General features: G+C 49.3%; 1 non-coding gene across 1 annotated transcript; it reads left to right on the top strand.

Moving 5' to 3' along the window:
- The first annotated feature begins 8,623 nt into the window (after positions 1 to 8,623).
- On the top strand, positions 8,624 to 8,742 carry LOC142876545 (5S ribosomal RNA). Its single transcript, XR_012923446.1, has one exon. It is a non-coding gene; the product is annotated as a 5S ribosomal RNA (ribosomal RNA).
- Positions 8,743 to 9,529: the final 787 nt, after the last annotated feature.

Below are 9,529 nucleotides of genomic sequence, written 5' to 3' on the forward strand. Positions count from 1 at the left end.
TGTGACAATATTGTGACAATGTGACGTTGTGAAAATCATATAGTGACAATATTATGAGATATTGTGACATGTTGTGAAAATCATATTGTGACAATATTGTGACATTATGACATGTTGTGAAAATCATATTGTGACAATATTGTGATATGTTGTGAAAACCATATTGTGACAAAATTGTGACATGTTGTGAAAAACATGTGACAATATTGTGACACTGTGAAAATCATATTGTGACAATATTGTGATAATATTGTGACACGTGAAAATCATATTGTGACAATATTGTGACATGTTGTGAAAATCATGTGACAATATTGTGACAAACAAGTGACAATATTGTGATAATATTGTGATAAACGTGACAATATTGTGACAAACATGTGACAATATTGTGACAAATATGTGACAATTTGGTGACAATATTGTGACAAAATTATGACAATATTGTGAAAACCATGTGACAATATTGTGACATGTGACAATTTGGTGAGAATATTTTGACAACATGTGACAATTTGGTGACAATAATGTGACAACATGTGACAATACGGTGACAAAATTCTGACAAACATGTGACAATATAGTGACAACATGAGACAATATGGTGACAAACGTGATAATATTGTGACAACAGGTGACAACATGTGACAATTTGGTGACAACAGGTGACGATATGGTGACATGTGACAATTTGGTGACAACAGGAGACAAATTGGTGACAATATGGTGACAACATGTGACGATTTGGTGACAATATGGTGACAACTTCGTGACAATTTGGTGACAATTTGGTGACAACATGCGACAATTTGGTGACAATATGGTGACAATTTGGTGACATGGTGACAACGTGACAATTTGGTGACAATTTGGTGACAATATGGTGAAAACAGGTGACAACATAGTGACAAAATGTGGCAACTTGGTGATAATATGGTGACAACATGCGACAATTTGGTGACAATTTGGTGACAATTTGGTGACAACAGGTGACAATATGGTGACAACAGGTGACAACATGGTGACATTATGGTGACAAGATGTGACAATATGGTGACAATTTGGTGACAACATGTGACAATTTGGTGACAATTTGGTGACAACAGGTGACAACATGTGACAATTTGGTGACAATATGGTGACATGGTGACAATAGGTGACAATTTGGTGACAATATGGAGACAACATGTGACATTTTATTGACAACATGGTGACAACAGGTGACAACAGGTGACAATTTGGTGACAACAGGTGACAATTTGGTGACAACAGGTGACAACAGTTGACAGTATGGTGACAGGTGACAATATGGTGACAACAGGTGACAATTTGGTGACAACAGGTGACAACAGGTGACAATTTGGTGACAAGTAAAAACAGGTGACAACAGGTGACAATATGGTGACAACAGGTGACAATTTGGTGACAACATGTGACAATTTGGTGACAATTTGGTGACAATTTGGTGACAACATGTGACAACATGGTGACAATTTGGTGACAATATGGTGACAATATGGTGACAACAGGTGACAACATGGTGACAAGATGCGGCAATTTGGTGACAATACAGTGACAACATGTGACAATTTGGTGACAATATGGTGACAACATGCGACAATTTGGTGACAATTTGGTGACATGTGACAATTTGGTGACAATATTGTGACAAAATTATGACAATATTGTGACAAACGTGACAATATTGTGACATGTGACAATTTGGTGAGAATATTTTGACAGCATGTGACAATTTGGTAACAATAATGTGACAACATGTGACAATATGGTGACAAAATTCTGACAAACATGTGACAATATAGTGACAACATGAGACAATATGGTGACAAACATGTGATAATATTGTGACAACAGGTGACAACATGTGACAATTTGGTGACAACAGGTGACGATATGGTGACATGTGACAATTTGGTGACAACAGGTGACAATATGGTGACAACAGGTGACAACATGTGACAATATGGTGACAATATAGTGACAACATGCAACAATTTGGTGACAATACGGTGACAACATGTGACAATTTGGTGACAACAGGTGATAATTTGGTGACAACAGGTGACAACATGTGACAATTTGGTGACAATATGGTGACAATTTGGTGACAATACGGTGACAACATGTGACAATTTGGTGACAACAGGTGACAATTTGGTGAAAACAGGTGACAACATGTGACAATATGGTGACAATTTGGTGACAACATGTGACAATTTGGTGACAACAGGTGACAACATGTGACAATTTGGTGACAATATGGAGACAACATGTGACATTTTATTGACAACATGGTGACAACAGGTGACAATTTGGTGACAACATGGTGACAACATGCGACAATTTGGTGACAACAGGTGACAAGAGGTGACAATTTGGTGACAACAGGTGACAATTTGGTGACATCATGGTGACAACATGCGACAATTTGGTGACAACATGTGACAATTTGGTGACAACAGTTGACAATATGGTGACAACTGTGGTCATTGTCACTGCCGATGTCATTGTCACTGCCGATGTCATCACTTTTCATTGTCACTGTCGATATTGTCACTGTGATTGTCATTGTCACTGTCGATGTCATTCTCATTGTCACTGTCGATGTCATTGTCACTGCCAATGTCATTGTCACTGTTGTCATTGTCACTGCCGATGTCATTATCACTGTTGTCATTGTCATGGTCACTGTCGATGTCATTGTCACTGTCATTGTCACTGTCCATGTCATTGTCACTGTTGATGTCATTGTCACTGTCATTGTGATTGTCACTGTCGATGTCATTGTCACTGTCACTGTCATTGTCACTGTTGATGACATTGTCATTTTCACTGTTGATGTCATTGTCATTTTCACTGTTGATGTCATTGTCACTGTCACTGTAGATGTCATTGTCACTGTTGATATCAATGTCACTGTCCATGTCATTGTCATTGTCACTGTTGATATCATTTACTGTCGATGTCATTGTAACTGTCGATGTCATTGTCATTGTCACTGTTGTCATTGTCACTGTCAATGTCATTGTCACTGTCGAAGTCATTGTCACTGTCGATGTCATTGTCACTGTCGATGTCATTGTAATTGTCACTGCCAATGTCATTGTCACTGTTGTCATTGTCACTGTCGATGTCATTGTCACTGTCATTGTCACTGTTGTCATTGTCACTGTTGATGTCACTGTCACTGACATTGTGATTGTCACTGTCGATGTCATTGTCACTGTCACTGTCATTGTCACTGTTGATGACATTGTCATTTTCACTGTTGATGTCATTGTCACTGTCACTGTAGATGTCATTGTCACTGTTGATATCAATTTCACTTTCCATGTCATTGTCATTGTCACTGTTGATATCATTGTCACTGTTGATGTCATTGTAACTGTCGATGTCATTGTCATTGTCACTTGTCATTGTCACTGTCGATGTCATTGTCACTGCCACTGTCATTGTCACTGTTGTCATTGTCACTGCCGATGTCATTGTCACTGTTGTCATTGTCACTGCCAATGTCATTGTCACTGTCATTGTCACTGTTGTCATTGTCACTGTCCATGTCATTGTCACTGTTGTCATTGTCACTGTCATTGTGATTGTCACTGTCGATGTTATTGTCACTGTCACTGTCATTGTCACTGTCCATGTCATTGTCACTGTTGATGTCATTGTCATTTTCGCTGTTGATGTCATTGTCACTGTCACTGTAGATGTCATTGTCACTGTTGATATCAATGTCACTGTCCATGTCATTGTCACTGTTGATATCATTGTCACTGTCGATGTCATTGTCATTGTCACTGTTGATGTCATTGTCACTGTCGAAGTCATTGTCACTGTCATTGTCACTGTCGAAGTCATTGTCACTGTCATTGTCACTGTCGATGTCATTGTCACTGTCATTGTCACTGTTGATGTCATTGTTACTGTCGATGTCATTGTCACTGTTGTCATTGTCACTGTCGATGTCACTGCTGATGTCAGTGTCACTGTTGTCATTGTGACTGTCGATATCATTGTCACCGTCAATGCCATTTTCGATGTCATTGTCACTGTCATTGTCATTGTCAATGTCATTGTCACTGTTGATGTCACTGTCCATGTCATTGTCACTGTCGATGTCATTGTCATTGTCAATGTCACTGTCACTGTCATTGTCACTGTTGATATTATTGTCACTGTCGATGTCATTGTCACTGCCGATGTCATTGTAACTGTTGTCATTGTCACTGCCGATGTCATTGTCACTGTTGTCATTGTCACTGTTGATGTCACTGCCGATGTCATTGTCACTGTGGATGTCATTGTCACTGTCATTGTCACTGTCGATGTCATTGTCATTGTCAATGTCGATGTCATTGTCATTGTCACTGTCGATGTCATTGTAACTGTCGATGTCATTGTCATTGTCACTGTTGATGTCATTGTCACTGTTGATGTCATTGTCACTGTTGTCATTGTCATTGTCATTGTGATTGTCACTGACGATGTCATGGTCACTGTCCATGTCATTGTCGATGTCATTGTCACCGTGCATGTCATTGCCACTGTTATTGTCACTGTCGATGTCATTGTCACTGTCATTGTCACTGTTGATGTCATTGTCACTGTCATTGTGATTATCACTGTCGATGTTATTGTCACTGCTGATGTCACTGTCACTGTCATTGTCATTGTCAATGTCGATGTCATTGTCACTGTTGATGTAATTGTCACTGTCGATGGCATTTGTTCTGTCACCATTTGGAGAGCACGGCGGGGGTCCAGGGGGGTGACCCCAACCCTCAGCACCCACCACCGTGCCTGGCACCCCAGCCCACTCCGTGGGGCCTCCTCTTGCCCAAAGCTGCAGCACTGCAGCCAAGCGACAACAGGCATGGCATCGGGACTGTCGGGACTCAGACCAAGGGTCTGGTCTGTGGGAACCAACAGGCTGGAGAAAACCTTGAGAGTCTGAGAGGGGAGGGAGTTGTAGAAGGCCAGGATGTCATTTTGAGGGAGTATGTGACCAGAACTCTTTCCATTGATTTTGGCGTTCTATGGACTACACATAGGAATCTTTGGTGGTGGCACCGGATGTTGGGGGATGCACAGTCACACACAGACGTGCTCGACAGGCCTACTTTTACTTTTCATTTCGGAGTCATTTTTTAAAAAAAAAATGCCTCTTGGCCGGGCGTGGTGGCTAACGCCTGTAATACTAGCACACTGGGAGGCCAAGGTGGGTGGATTGTTCGAGGTCAGGAGTTCGAAACCAGCCTGAGCAAGAGCGAGACCCCATCTCTACTATAAATAGAAAGAAATTAATTGGCCAACTAATATATATATATATATATATATATATATATATATATATATATATATGCAAAAAAAATGTTAGCCGGGCATGGTGGCGCATTCCTGTAGTCCCAGCTACTTGGGAGGCTGAGGCAGCAGGATTGCTTCAGTCCAGGAGATTGAGGTTGCTGTGAGCTAGGCTGACACCATGGCACTCAATCTAGCCGGAGCAACAAAGCTAGACTCAGTCTCTAAAAAAAAAAATGCATCTAACCTCCATTATTGCATTTTCTTTTCTCTCTATTTTCAAGCAGATTATGGGAGTACAAGTATTCAGGTTCCAGGTATTGCCCGTGCCCCCCTACCCCTGTTGCCTTGTTCATTTATCTCTCATGTTTTAGCAGCGAATTGTGGGGGTACCAATGTTAAGGTCGGGTACATTGCCCTCTCCTCGCCTCCCCCATCTGGTGAGAGCTTCAAGTGCGCCCATCCCCCAGTTGGTGCGCACCCACCCCATTCCTAATGGATTTGGATGCCCATCCCTTCCCCCCACACGACCGACCTCCACCCTATCACGGTGATTCCTCTACGTCCCATTAGGTGTCCATGGGTTACTCCCAATTTGACAGTGAGCACGCAGGTGGTGTTCCTGTGTCCATTCTTGGGATACTTGACTTACTGGAACGGGTTCCAGCACCGGCCAGGAGAACACGAGAGGCGCCCTCTCACCGCTGTTCCTCATAGCCAAATAGCATTCCGTGGTGTCCACGCGCCACATGTTATTAATGCACTCCTGCATGGATGGGCACTCCAGTCGCTTCCACATCTTTGCGATTGTGAATTGTGCCCTAACTGTCACCCTACCCCTTACCCAGCCCGTCTCCTCTGCCCCTGCGTGACGCGCTCCTCCCCCGCCAGGCCCGTCACTGTCCTCAGGACCTGCACATGCCTGACCAGCTCCTTCCTGCCCCGGCCAGTCACCGTCACCGTCGCCGTCCTCTGCCCCTGCCTGACAGGCTCCTCCCCGCCCGGCCCACCACCAGGGCCACTGTCTGACTCGCTCCTCCCCGGCCAGGCCCGTCGCTGTCCTGGGCCCCTGCCTGACCACCTCCTTCCCGCCCGGCCTGTCACCGTCCTCCGCCCCTGCCTGACCGGCTCCTCCATCGCCTGGGCCTTCCAGGGGCTTGGTGTGGACGCTGATTACAGGAAGACCTCCAGAAACCCGGCAGCAGGGCGGCCACAGCAGTCTGGCGCAGGCATCGCTAAGTCGCCTCCAGGGGACGTGCCCCGCTGTGCCACGGGGGCCCAGCCTGGTGTCTTCCCTGAGGCCCTGGGGCTGCTGCTCCCCACAAGGGGAGAGCCACGGAGGTGGGGACCGCCTCCTGATGGGGACGTCCACGCAGCTCTCCACGTCGGATTCCGGGGCTCTCTGTCCTGCCTGAAGGCCCAGCTGGCCTGCGGGTCCTTAGTGACAGAAACATCCTCAAACTGAGATTGCGAGTCCGGTGGTTGTCTGCACTTTTGTGCTGGGCACCCCAGGGAGGCCCAGGGGCTGGCTGGACAACGCGGTCTGCTCGCTCGGGGGCTTTGGAGGAGCAACCGATGCCCTTTGGACTTTGGTAGCAGCCTCCGAGGTGTCTCTGAGACCTGCGCCATGTCGGGGAGGAGGTGGGAGGGGCCGCGACCTGCAGTCCTGTTCCCGGGGTGGCGCGGCAAGTGGCTTCTTCCACAGGCTGCTTGGCCTGGGCTCCCCGCACCTGGGCCTTTGGAGGACTGGCCCTGTTCTTGCCAAGGCTTCCTGCAGGGACCTGGAGCTTGAAGGTTGCATCTCCCAGCCCTGGGTCGGGCAGAGCCCCAGCGGGCCATGCCCACAAGCTCTCTCAGCACGGGTCCCCCAGAAGACTCCTTTGAGACCAGGATTCTCCTGCGGGTGACTTCTTAAAGTCTGGCCCCTGGATGGAGGGGCACCAGGAGTAGAGGAGCCGGAAGCGGAAGGGGGTGCCCATGCAAGGGGACATTTTCAGGCCAAGTCCCAGCTTCAGCCTGATCCTCCTGGGAACCCCGGGGTGTACGTCACACCTGGTTGTCCCGCTCTGAGACAAGGAGCCGGGCTTCGCATTCCCACAGCAGCCAGTCGTGGGCTGAGGACACCTGGGGGTTGGGAACTCCCTGGCTTCTCCTTGGCTTAACATCTGGAGCTGCTTGTGAATTGTGCCGCCACACACCCCCGAGTGCAGGTGTCTTCCGCACAGACTGCGGGCCTCGCTCTTCTGAATGCCGCTGGCTCGCCACCCACCCACGGGTGAACCACCTGGTCAGGGTGCTTTCTCTCAGGGGCAGACTCTTTTCCGGGCGGGCTACCGGTGTCTCTGTTTGCTCGTTTCGTTCTTCCATTTTGGGAAAGTCTTCCTTGCTGGGTGTGGAAATCTCCTATGCCTTCCCTCGCCTATTCTGTCAGCTTTAAAATTCTCTTTCAGTTGCCACCCTCACAGATGAATTAGGAAACTCTTTCCGGTGCACTCATTAGTGAAATGACCTCAAGGAAGCTGGAATCCAATATCTAATGGCCGATTTTTAGCGAGTCCACACGCCAGGGTGGTCGGGATCCAATGAAGCCCCGGCCAGGCCCAGGCCCCTTGGACTGGGCCACAGGAGGACACAGAGGAGGGTCCCGGCCCCCACGAAGCGGTGCCGGCAGTTCTCCATGGGCTTGGGCGTTTTCCAGAGGTAGGAGATGGAGGGGACTGATTTCTTCAGCGCCCCCCAAACCACGCCACCCCACCCCACCCATGGGACACATCCCCAGAGAGAGACGCATCATACACTGGCTCCCCTCCCCGTTGCGCTGTGCCCCAGCCCTGGCCCGGGGGGAATAGGCGGCAGCCCACCCACAGGGCGAGGGGGGGCACAGCTGAAAGGGGTTGTGGGGGAGGGCGGCCCCTGGCAGGGGTCAAAGGGCGAGGGCCCCGCGCGTGCCCGTGCGCAGTCAGCGGTGGCGACGCGCCAGGGGTGGGCAGCGGGTACGTGAAGGAGGCCAGGCGAGGAGACGAGGGGGGCTGGGAGGGCTCCACCTTGGCGAGTCCAGCCGTGGAGGCGCATCTTGTGTGAGTGTGCGTGAGTGTGAGTGTGTGTGTGTGTATAGAGAGACAGCCCCCCACCCCGCCCCGCCCCGCCCCGCCCATCACCCCCGTCCCTGGGAGCCAGCGGGACCCGGCCGGCGAACTCAACAGGCCCGGCCCGGCGCGGGGCCTGGGGCGGGAGGCGGCGGCGGGGAAGCCCAGAGAGGCTCGGCTTCTCGAGCGGGGCAGGGGCGCCCTCCGCCGCCGTCTAGGGCCACACCACCCTGAACGCCCCCGATCTCGTCTGGTCTCGGAAGCTAAGCAGGGTCGGGCCTGGTTAGTACTTGGATGGGAGACCGCCTGGGAATACCGGGTGCCACAGGCTGCTGCTTTTTTTTTTTTTTTTTTCTTGCCTCTTGTTCTGTCCTCTTTCTGGGAGCGAGGCGGCGGCCCGGGGTGGGGGTCACCCCCACCCTCAGCGCCCGCGCGGTGCCTGGCGCCCCAGCCCGCACCGTGGGGCCTCCTCTTGTCCCAAGCCGCGACACCGCCGCCACGCGGCAGCATGCGTGGCATCTGGACTGTCAGGTCTCAGACCAAAGGTCTGCTCTGTGGGAACCGACACGCTGGAGGAAACCTTGAGAGTCTGAGAGGGGAGGGAGTTCCAGAAGAAGGCCAGGATGTCATTTTGAGGGAGTATGTGACCAGAACTCGTCCCGTTGCTTTTGGGGTTCTATGGGCTACACGCAGGAATCTTTGGTGGTGGCACCTGATGTTGGGGGATCCGGAGTCACACCCAGACCTGCTCCACAGGCCTCCTTTTACTTTTCTCTTCGGATTCATTATTTTTAAAAAGTGTCTCTTACCTCTAGGATTGCATTTTCTTTTCTCTCTCTTTTCAAGCAGATGATGGGAGTACAAGTATTCAGGTGACATGTGTTGCCCGTGCCGCCCTCCCCCCTGTGTTCTTTTTTTTTTTTTTTTTGAGACAGAGTCTCGTTTTGCTGCCCAGGCTAGAGTGAGTGCCATGGCGTCAGCCTAGCTCACAGCAACCTCAATCTCCGGGCTCAAGCAATCCTGCTGCCTCAGCCTCCCGAGTAGTTGGGACTACAGGCATGCACCACCACGCCCGGCTGTGTTTTTCTCTATATATTAGTTGGCCAATTAATTTCTTT

Source organism: Microcebus murinus, chromosome 15 (genome assembly GCF_040939455.1).
Source record: "Microcebus murinus isolate Inina chromosome 15, M.murinus_Inina_mat1.0, whole genome shotgun sequence".
In the NCBI taxonomy this organism is placed as follows: Eukaryota; Metazoa; Chordata; class Mammalia; order Primates; family Cheirogaleidae; genus Microcebus; species Microcebus murinus.